Raw genomic sequence first — 11,380 nt, forward strand, 5'->3', positions numbered from 1 at the left:
CACCTCTAGGACCTATTTATTGCCTACCTCCCTACTCTTCTACATTTGCACACACTGTACATAGATTCTATTTTTATTTTCTTTTGTGTTATTGACTGTACGTTTGTTTATGTGTAACTCTGTGTTGTTGTTTTTGTCACACTACTTTGCTTTATCTTGGACAGGTCGCAATTGTAAATGAGAACTTGTTCTCAACTGGCCTACCTGGTTAAATAAAGGTGAATTTAAAAAAAAACATCTTAAAAAGGGATTTCTTCAGCATTCATCACACCCAACATTTTATTCTATTAACTGTAAACAATGTAACTTATTACACAAATCAGTTATTTTGACCACTTTCCCAACTTCAAATTCTTTAAAACTTTTTATCAACTATAAGTATAAACATTTGCATAAATTAGCATAAAACATCACACCAACAGTAAGTCTTGAACCGTTTAACCTTTCACTGCAGTGGGCTAAATCAGGGTCACACAGTGTTTCTTGGTAGTCTTAAACAAATCTACTTGGAAACAAAAGTATACACCTCACACATGGTCATGAGTTTTTAAAAATAAGACATCCGTACCATGTTAAATATAGAGTTGAAATGTATTCAATTTTGAGTTTGCATCCCAATATTACATTTTATAAACATCACAGAAGACTGAAATATAACAAAAACGTTTGACATTAAAACACTGGATTTTCTGCATTTGAAAAAAAGTATGTTTATTTTTTATGAAAAATATTAATAACGTTCCACCCACGAGGCCACTAGAGGAGGCCACTAGAGGACGCTTCGGGCATTCGACTGAATGAAATCGGATTTCTTCCACATTCTAAAGCTTCCATTGTTGAAAACTCCCATGACTACCAACATTCTACTCACTGTAAACATTCTAACTTTAGACACAAATCAGCCACTTTGACCACTTTCCCAACAACTTAAACAAACACTTAGAGGGTATGGCATCTTGGTCTACTTCCATGGAGTGATTTAAAAAAAATGTTATTAAGATGTTGCATTGAATTCAATATTTTTGCATTTGTAATGCACAAATTGAATAACTGAATTCAGAAATTGAATTTCTATCTAAATAATGAAATGAATATTGAATTTAGTTGTAAAATGTTATTTCTATTTAATTAAATATTCAAATGAAATATTTCTGTATTAAGTTTCAATTCTTGGTCTGTGTATGAAGTTTCGTCATCATTTCAAGTTGAGAAAAGTTTTAAATACTCAATTTCTCTAATGCGTTCAGGTTCTGTTTTCAAATTCAGTTCTCTAAATTCTGATTCAAACCAACATCCTGGTACTTTGCTAGCTATTATGACCCAATGCCTGAAAGGTGAGACTATGGAGTATTTACATGCCTTATGTTTCCCTTTACGATACTCACAAGCCGCACAGGACACATTACAAGGTAGTGTGACAAACAAACACAATTTGACCCCCATAAGAATATTGTTGAATATCCCTGTGTAGCAGAGCCTGGGGAGAGGCCACTACCACAGACCAGAGCTAGGAGGGGTTTCAGGGTACATAGGCTCAGTGAGGCAGAGTTCAAACGTAGGTTTTTATTATTTGTACTAATTTGTACTAACTAGGCTGAGTGAGTTTGCTGAACTCTGGACGTTGTATACGTTTATTAATTACAGATGTCACAGCCTTCATAACCCTAGAAGTGCAAAACAGGGCCAAAGTTTGCTGTACTTTGAGATTGTATATGGTAATGTATTACAGATGTTACAGCATTAAAGATCACAGTGCAGTTGACACATGTGTGCGGTTGTATAAGCGGGTTAACCGACTTATACAACCGCACCAGGCCCATCCCTCAGTTTTTTTAAAACCAAAACAGAGGTGGGGTGTTGCTTTGTTATCGTTTCAATTAGGGACAACGTTTTTTGTTACTAAGGTTATAGTCTAAGTTCCTTCTTCTTGAGCATTTCTGGTTTTAAGTTACGTAATAAAGAATCTGTTTGAACGGTTTACTCTGCCTCACTGAGCCTTTGTACCCTGAAACCCCTCCTAGCTCAGGTCCATGGCAGTGGCCTCTCCCCAGGCTCTCCTACACAGGGATATTCAACTACAGTGAGCTCCAAAAGTATTGTTTAAGCTCTGTACTCCAGGACTTTGGATTTGAAATGATACAATGACTATGAGGTTATCGTGCAGACTGTCAGATTTAATTTGAGGTTATTTTCATCCATTCATTTTGAACCGTTTCGAAACTACAACACTTTTTGTACATAGTCCACCCTATGTTAGGGGACAAAAAGAATTGGGACAAATTCACTTAAAGTCTTTCAAAGTTTAGTAATTGGTCCCATATTCATAGCACACAATGACAACATCAAGCTTGTTAATCTACAAACATGTTGGATGCATTTACTGTTTGTTTAGTTGTCTCAGATGTGTCATTTTGGAGTCACTTTTATTGTAATTTTGGTACACTTGAAATTATGGTTTGTAAACTTGATACACAGACAAGGATTGCAATATCTACAATATTGAAATTGAATATACAGTACCAGTCTAAAGTTTGGACACCTATTTATTCAAGGGTTTTTCTTTATTTTAACTATGTTCTACATTGTAAAATAATAGTGAAGACAACAAAACTAGGAAATAACACATATGGAATCATGTAGCAACCAAAAAAATGTTAAACAAATCAAAATCTACGTTATATTTGAGATTCTTCAAAGTAGCCACCCTTTTCCCTGATGACAGCTTTGCACACTCTTGGGATTCTCTCAACCAGCTTCACATGGAATGCTTTTCCAACAGTCTTGAAGGAGTTCCCACATATTCTGAGCACTTGTTGGCTGCTTTTCCTTCACTCTGTGGTCCAACTCATCCTAAAACCATCTCAATTGGGTTGAGGACTGGGGTGATTGTAGAGGCCAGGTCATCTGATGCAGCACTCCACCACTCTCCTTCTTGGTCAAATAGCCCTTACACAGCCTGGAGGTGTGTTGGGTCATTGTCCTGTTGAAAAACAATTGACAGTCCCACTAAATGCAAACCAGATGGGATGGCGTATCGCTGCAGAATGCTGTGGTAGCCATGCTGGTTAAGTGTGCCTTGAATTCTAAATAAATCACAGACAGTGTCACCATCAAAGCACCCTCACACCTCCTTCTCCATGGTTCATGGTAGGAACTACACGTGAGGAGATCATCCGTTCACCTACTCTGTGTCTCACAAAGACACGGCGGTTGGAACCAAAAATTGATACAATTGGAGTCATCACACCAAAGGACAGATTTCCACTGGTCTAATGTCCATTGCTCGTGTTTCTTGGCCCAAGCAAGTCTCTTATTATTATTATATGTCCTTTAGGAGGGTTTCTTTGCAGCAATTTGACCATGATGGCCTGATTCACGCAGTCTCCTTTGAACAGTTGATGTTGAGATGTGTCTGTTACTTGAACTCTGTGAAGCATTTATTTGGGGTGCAATTTCTTAGGCTGGTATCTCTAATGAACTTATCAGCAGAGGTAACTTTAGGTCTCCCTTTCCTGTGGCAGTCCTCATAACAGCCAGTTTCATCATACAGCTTAAAGTTTTCTTTTGACTGCACTTGAAGAAACTTTAAAAGTTCTTGAAATGTTCTGGATTCACTGACCTCCATGTCTTAAAGTAATGATAGACTGTAGTTTCTCTTTGCTTATTTGAGTTGTTCTTGCCATAATATGGACTTGGTCTTTTACCAAATGGGGCAATCTTCTGTATACCACCCCTACCTTGTCACAACACAACTGACTGGCTCAAATGCATTAAGAAGGAAAGAAATTCCACAAATGAACTTTTAACAAGGCACACCTGTTAATTGAAATGCATTCCAGGTGACTACCTCATGAGCTGGTTGAGAGAATGTCAAGAGTGTGCAAAGCTGTCACAAAGGCAAAGGGTGGCTACTTGGAAGAATCTCAAATAGAAAATATATTTGGATTTGTTTAACACTTTTTTGGTTACTGCATGATTCCATATGTGTTATTAACTTCATTTTGAGGTCTTCACTATTATTCTACAAGGTAGAAAATAGTACAAATAAAGAAAAACCCATGGAATGAGTAGGTGTGTACAAACCTTTGACTGGCACTGTATATTGAATTTAAATAGAATTTTAAAACATATAAGTTACATTTATGAAAGTAATTATTCAATTTGTGCATTACAATTTCAAAAACATTGAATTCAAATATAATTTCTGTGGACACTTAAATCACTTCATATTCTTCTCTGCCATTTAAATATGAAATTTGAAGAGCTCTCAATAGACCAGCTAAGGTCATTCTACCATAAATGACTGAGTATTAGGCCTATGTGTACGTATTAAATGTGTAGCATGAGCTAATGCAGCCGTATGACTATTTCACATATGACGCACCACCGGGTACCCTCGATGAGGCAAGATGAGCTGTCATCTTGGATCATGAGGATATTCTACATGTGAACACAGCCAACCACCTGAAATATAGATGCACCGCCAGGTGGCCTTGCTGAGCAATATGAGCTGTGCGTGAGAGTTTTCTACGTACGAGCCCAAACAACCACCTGCAAAATAGGCGCAGTGCTGGGTGCCAGCCACCCACCGGAGCTAACAGTGTTATATGCTGTATCAGATGCGATGCAGAACAAAAGCAACCTAGTTACTGGACCATATGGATGATGCAATCATGATCATAATAGTAATTAGTGCCGGAACTCATGTAGGCTCCACGCTCTCAGAGTGAAACATCGTAGGCAGTAGAAGATTATGGCCCATAATCTTGAGGGTCAAGCCGTGACCGATGAGAAGCAACACCGATGCAGGAGTGTGCAGCCCATAGCTCCTGGAGTTCCAGGATCTTGTCATTGGTTGCCAGCATCGGTGTTGAACAAGGTAGCATAACATGAAAGAGAGGACAAAGCAATGTTAGTTATTTTTATGACCACCTTGTGTTCCATCGTCAATTCTTCATTGCTGAGTATAAAAGAACTTTCAATATGTAAGTGTCCATAAAACAATACAATTTGATATAGCATGCAAGATTAAAGGCATGGAACATTTAGTGCAATTCAGACTGAAGATCCCATATAAGCCATCAAACAGACCGCTTCTATCAAAGGTTAATGTAAACCCAACACCAATGAACTCAAACTTGTGCTACTGAGAGAGGAGAGATACTCCTGATATGCATGCCAGTTGCTTTCCGTAGGAGACGGAGATGGATTCCTGAGCGAACTACTCGGCTAAGGTTCCTGACAAGGGCCTTTGCAGTGGCCGTGTTACTGTCACACCGGCAGTCGTGAGTCAAGACCGCAGTAAAAATCCTTGTGACTGTTGAGTCGCGGTAATCTCCTTTTATGCACACTGGACATGCTTTAGTAGTACCCAACTTACTAACGAGCATCGGGTCCTAATGGCCTGGTACTCAGTGCCCTATTGTCTCTTTAACCACTCTGACATCAATGCAAATGCATTCAAAAATCACATTAAAAAAAGTGTCATCAAAATAAACTCACCTGTTGTATTCGCCGCATGTGACAAATAAACTTTGATTTGATTTATTTGGATGAACATAAGATTCAACAACTGAGACATAAACTGAACAAGTTCCACAGACATGTGACTAACATAAATGGAATAATGTGTCCCTGAACAAAGGGGGGGGGGGTCAAAAGTATCAGTCAGTATCTGGTGTGGCCACCAGCTGCATTAAGTACTCCTCATGGACTGCACCAGCGTTGTCAGTTCTTGCTGTGAAATGTTACCCCACTCTTCCACCAAGGCACCTGCGAGTTCCCGGACATTTCTGGGGGGAATGGGCCTAGCCCTTACTCTCCGATCCAACAGGTCCCAGACGTGCTCAACGGGATTAAGATCCGGGCTGTTCGCTGGCCATGGCAGAACACTGACTTTCCCGTCTTGCAGGAAATCAGGCACAGAACGAGCAGTATGGCTGGTGGCATTGTCATGCTGGAGGGTCATGTCAGGATGAGCCTGCAGGAACGGTACCCCATGAGGGAGGAGGATGTAACACACAGCATTGAGATTGCCTGCATTGACAACAAGCTCAGTCCAATGATACTGTGACACACAGCCCCAGACCATGACGGACCCTCCACCTCCAAATTGATCCCGCTCCAGAGTACAGGCCTCAAGTGTAACGCTCATTCCTTCGACGATAAACACGAATCCGACCATCACCTCTGGTGAGACAAAACTTTGACTCATCAGTGAAGAGCACTTTTTGCCAGTCCTGTCTGGTCCAGCGACGGTGGGTTTGTGCCCATAGGCAACCTTGTTGCTGGTGATGTCTGGTGAGGACCTGCCTTACAACAGGCATACAAGCCCTTAGTCCAGCCTCTCTCAGCACTGATTGAGGGATTGTGCATTTCTGATGTAACTCGGGCAGTTGTTGTTGCCATCCTGTACCTGTCCCGCAGGTGTGATGTTCGGATGTACCGATCTTGTGCAGGTGTTGTTACACGTGGTCTGCCACTGCGAGGACGATCAGCTGTCCATCCTGTCTCCCTGTAGCGCTGTCTTAGGCGTCTCACAGTACAGACATTGCAATTTATTGCCCTGGCCACATCTGCAGTCCTCAGGCCTCCTTGCAGCATGCCTAAGGCACATTCACGCAGATAAGCAGGGACCATGGGCATCTTTCTTTTTGTGTTTTTCAGAGTCGGTAGAAAGGCCTCTTTAGTGTGCTACGTTTTAATAACTGTGACCTTATTTTAAAAATAAAATATTTCACCTTTATTTAACCAGGTAGGCCAGTTGAGAACAAGTTCTCACTTACAACCCCGACCTGGCCAAGATAAAACAAAGCAGTGCGACAAAAAACAACACATAGTTACACATGGGCTAAACAAAAGTACAGTTAATAACACAATAGAAAAATCTATATACAGTTTGTGCAAATCGAGTAAGGAGGTAAGGCAATAAATAGGCTATAGTAGCGAAGTAATTACAATTTAGCAAATTAACACTGGAGTGATAGATGTGCAGATGATGATGTACAAGTAGAAATACTGGTGTGCAAAAGAGCAAAAAAGTAAATAAAATGAGGGGGATGAGGAAGGTAGTAGGATGGGCTATTCACAGATGGGCTATGTACAGCTGCAGCGATTGGTAAGCTGCTCAGAGAGCTGATGCTTAAAATTAGTGAGGGAGATACAAGTCTCCAACTTCAGCAATTTTTACAATTCGTTCGTTTTTAAGAATTATCATTGAAATACAGGGTCCTGAAAAAGGGACGTTTCTGTTTTTGCTAAATTTAGTATCCTGCTTTTAAAACACCTCACTGTGATGATCAAATTAGTTGGAAGTGTCAACAGCAGGTTGAAGCTAGTGTAAAACATGGTCGTTGTGGATGTTGTTTCAAAGCCTAACAAAAATAAATGGAGAGTGCTTTCTAAGGTGATGATTAATTCATAACACCCATATGCATTTTCAAACTTATGCATAGGCCTATTTTTTTAACCTTTTGTTCTTATTCACAATGACGGCCTAGGAACAGTGGGTTAACTGCCTTGTTTAGGGGCAGAACGACAGATTTTTACCTTGTCAGCTTGGGGATTCGATCTAGCATCCTTTGGGTTACTGGCCCAACGAAATCCAAGATGGCGTAGCAGTCAGACGTCTTTGCCTTCGTCTTGTCGTGTCCCGTGTATATATCTTTTAATATATTTTTTTCTTTGCATATATTTTGAAAAATATTTTTCTTAACCTCAACTTCAACATAATCTCCCGCAAATCAGCCTCACCCAATGTGGTATGGATCTGCTATTTTCTTTACTTTTGAACTGGACCCCCAACAGAAGCTAGCCAGCTAACTAGCTACTAGCTGGTAGTCAGCTAGCCACTGCTAGCGGTCATCAGCTAACCTTAGCCCGGACAACTCTTGCCAGTCTGCTGAGCGAGATTCAAACCAGAGCATATCAGACTTATTTTTATCCAGATCGCCAGATTCCTACCACAAGCTCTGGACCTTTTCACCTGGATCACTGCAGCTAGTTAGCTGCTATCAGAGTGGCCACTCTGATAACGTCTCTGTCCTGAAGCAAGCATTAATTAGCCTGGAGCTAGCCTATGCTAGGCCCATCTCCTGGCTAGCTGAAGAGGCCCATCGGCCAATTTTTTAGGCCACTATACCTATTTAGCCAAATGGCCTGGACCCTTTTACTACACGGAGCCCTGCTGATCCATCACGACTGGTCTGCCGACATAACTACACGAGGGGGCTACAACAGACTAATTCCGTCACTACGTCCCTCTAAGGCCCTTCTGCTAGCTTGCTATCCCCGGCCCGCTCTGCATCGCCGTGTCTCCAGCCACACTAGCTACTCACTGGACCCCTATGGTCACTCGGCTACGCATGCCTCTCCCTAATGTCAATATGCCTTGTCCTTTGCTGTTTTGGTTAGTGATTATTGCCTTATTTCACTGTAGAGCCTCTAGCCCTGCTCAATACGCCTTAGCTAACCCTTTAGTTCCACCTCCCACACATGCAGTGACCTCAAATGGTTTAAATTATGTATCTAGAGACAATATCTCTCTCATCATCTCTCAATGCATAGGTTTACCTCCACTGTATTCACATCCTACCATACCTTTGGCTGTACATTATGCCTTGAATCTATTCTACCGGGCCCAGAAACCTGCTCCTTTTACTCTCTGTTCTGAACGTACTAGACGACCAGTTCTTACAGCCTTTAGCCGTACCCTTATCCTACTCCTCCTCTGTTCCTCTGGTGATGTAGAGGTTAATCTAGGCCGTGCAATCTGCAGTGCCTAACTCCACTCTCATTCCCCAAGCGCTATCATTTGTTGACTTCTGTAACTGTAAAAGCCTTGGTTTCACTCCTCTTTCTATTCTGGTTAGAGCCAGTTTACACTGTTCTGTGAAGGGAGTAGTACACAGCATTGTACGAAATCTTCAGTTTCTTGGCAATTTCTCGCATGGAATAGCCTTCATTTCTCAGAACAAGAATAGACTGACAAGTTTCAGAACAATTGCCAATTACTTAAAAATCATGCAATGTGATTTTCTGGATTTTTGTTTTAGATTCCGTCTCTCACAGTTGAAGTGTACCTATGATAAAAAATTACAGACCTCTACATGCTTTGTAAGTAGGAAAACCTGCAAAATCGGCAGTATATCAAATACTTGTTCTCTCCACTGTATATAGCAAGTGTCAAAATCATTACATTCAGGGCCGAGTGTCTGTGGGTTTTTGCTCCTCCATTGTACTTGACTGATGAATTAAGGTCACTAATTACTAAAGAACTCCCCTCACCTGGTTGTCTAGGTCTTAATTGAAAGGAAAAAACAAATGCCAGCAAACACTAGGCCCTCCTTGGAATGACTTTGACACCCCTTACAAATAGAATACATGTTTTATATCTGTGTCCATATTGTCCATTACCTTCTGGTAGAGAGACCATATGGTTTAAGAGAAAATAGACTAATTCATGAAAAATGCATCTATTCAACAATGGCATTTTCAATTAACGCTGCAACTCTTCCAACTATTGACTTTTTTCACAACAGATAGCAGTTTGACACCAAAACATTAAAAACAAATAAATATTGACATAGCAAAATAAATAAAAAACATTTTTTGTAGGATATTTCATGCTGAAACCCTCATATTAAACACCAATGGTATTCATTTAGTTGATGGTTATATTTAAGATAATGTTTTGCAGCTTTGTCATTAAATTCTTTAAATTATTTTATATATTTTATACGTGATAAGGCCACACAGAGGGCTAGAGATAATTACAGACACCTGTGATATGTCTTGTGATAGATCCTTGAACGATACCAAAATTCTGGTAGTTTACTGGTAAACTTCTAAAGTTTTCAGTAATATACCCTCCCTTTGCAACCCTAGTTACGCCTAATATGGCAATTCATATTTTTGTTAACTTACATCTCAAAGCCATGCATTCAAGAAGCCTTTACCTGGTGTACACATATTTATCTGTCCTCAGTTTGATTGAAGCCCTCAATCTGTATTTTTTTTTTTACCTTGTAACTGATTAGCTACAAGTATAACGCAATGAAATATCTCATTCTTACAAAAAATTTATGTATAGGCTAAAAAAAAACATTTTCGGGCCTTCCTCTGACACGCCTGGTAGAGAGATCCTGGATGGCAAGGACCTCAACCCTAGTGGTGGACTGGGCTGTACGCACTACCCTCTGTAGCGCCTTGCGATCGGATGCCAAACAGTTGCCTTACCTACGCCTCCTGAAGGGGAAGGAGGCATTGTCGTGCCGTCTTCACGACTGTGTTGACCATGATAGTGCACCATGATAGTTCCATAGTGATGTGGACAATGAGGAACTTGAATCTCTCAACCTGTTCGATAACAGTCCCGTCGATATGGATGGGGGGCATGTTCGGCACTCCCGTTGCCTGTAGTCCACGATCAGCTCCTTTTCCTTGCTGACGTTGAGGGAAAGGTTGTTGTCCTGGCACCACACTGTCACGTCTCTGAACTCCTCCCTATAGGGTGTCTTATCGTCATCAGTGGTCAGGCCTTCCACCGTTGTGTCGTCTGCAAACTTAATGATCGTGTTGGAGTTGTGCACGGCCACGCAGTCCTGGGTGAATGGGGAGTACAGGAGGGTCCTTCGTGTTGAGAGTCAGCATGGCAGATGTGTTGTTGCCTCACCACCTGGAGACAACCCATTATGAAGTACAGGATCCAGTTGCAGAGGGAGGTGTTTAATCCCAGGGTCCTTAGTTTAGTGATGAGTTTGGAGGGCACAATGATGTTCAATGATGAGCTTAAGTCAATGAACAGCATTCTCACGTAGGTGTAACTTTTGTCCAGGTGGTAAAGGGCAATGTGGAGGGCAATAGAGATTGCGTCATCTGTGGATCTGTTGACAAGGTATGCGAATCGGAGTGTGTACAGGGTGTCTAGGATGATGGTGTTGATGTGAGCTATGGCCAGCCTATGAAAGCATTTCATAGCTACATATGTGATTTCTACAGGGAAATAATCATTTAAACAGGTTACATTGGCATTTATGGGCACAGGGACTGTTTCTGCTTGAAACTTATTACAGACTGGGTCAGGAAGAGGTTGAAAATGTCAGTGAAGACACTTGCCAGCTGGTCAGCGCATGGTCTGAGTACCCGTCCTGGTAATCCAGGCCCTGCGGCCTTGTGAATGTTAACCTGTTTAAAGGTCTTACTCACATCAGCTACAGCCATCAGAAACAGTTGGTGCCCTCATGCATAGTTCAGTGTTGCTAGCCTCGAATCGGACAAAGACGATATTTAGCTCTGACGAGGTCCAGTGTGCGTGGAGATTTGCGCACGACTGAGAGCGTAAGTTTGCGTGTCAGTGTTTTTTGGTGGGAGAAGAAAGGGG

General features: G+C 41.3%; 1 long non-coding RNA gene across 1 annotated transcript in view; it reads right to left on the minus strand.

The window, feature by feature from the left end:
• Positions 1–4,034: 4,034 nt before the first annotated feature.
• Positions 4,035–11,380, minus strand: part of LOC112225203 — a 37,706-nt gene continuing 30,360 nt past the window's right edge. The window contains exon 3 of the long non-coding RNA XR_002949546.2: positions 4,035–4,844. This is a non-coding gene — a long non-coding RNA (uncharacterized LOC112225203). The remainder of the gene's footprint in view (positions 4,845–11,380) is intronic.

Source organism: Oncorhynchus tshawytscha, linkage group LG26 (genome assembly GCF_018296145.1).
Source record: "Oncorhynchus tshawytscha isolate Ot180627B linkage group LG26, Otsh_v2.0, whole genome shotgun sequence".
Taxonomy (NCBI): Eukaryota; Metazoa; Chordata; class Actinopteri; order Salmoniformes; family Salmonidae; genus Oncorhynchus; species Oncorhynchus tshawytscha.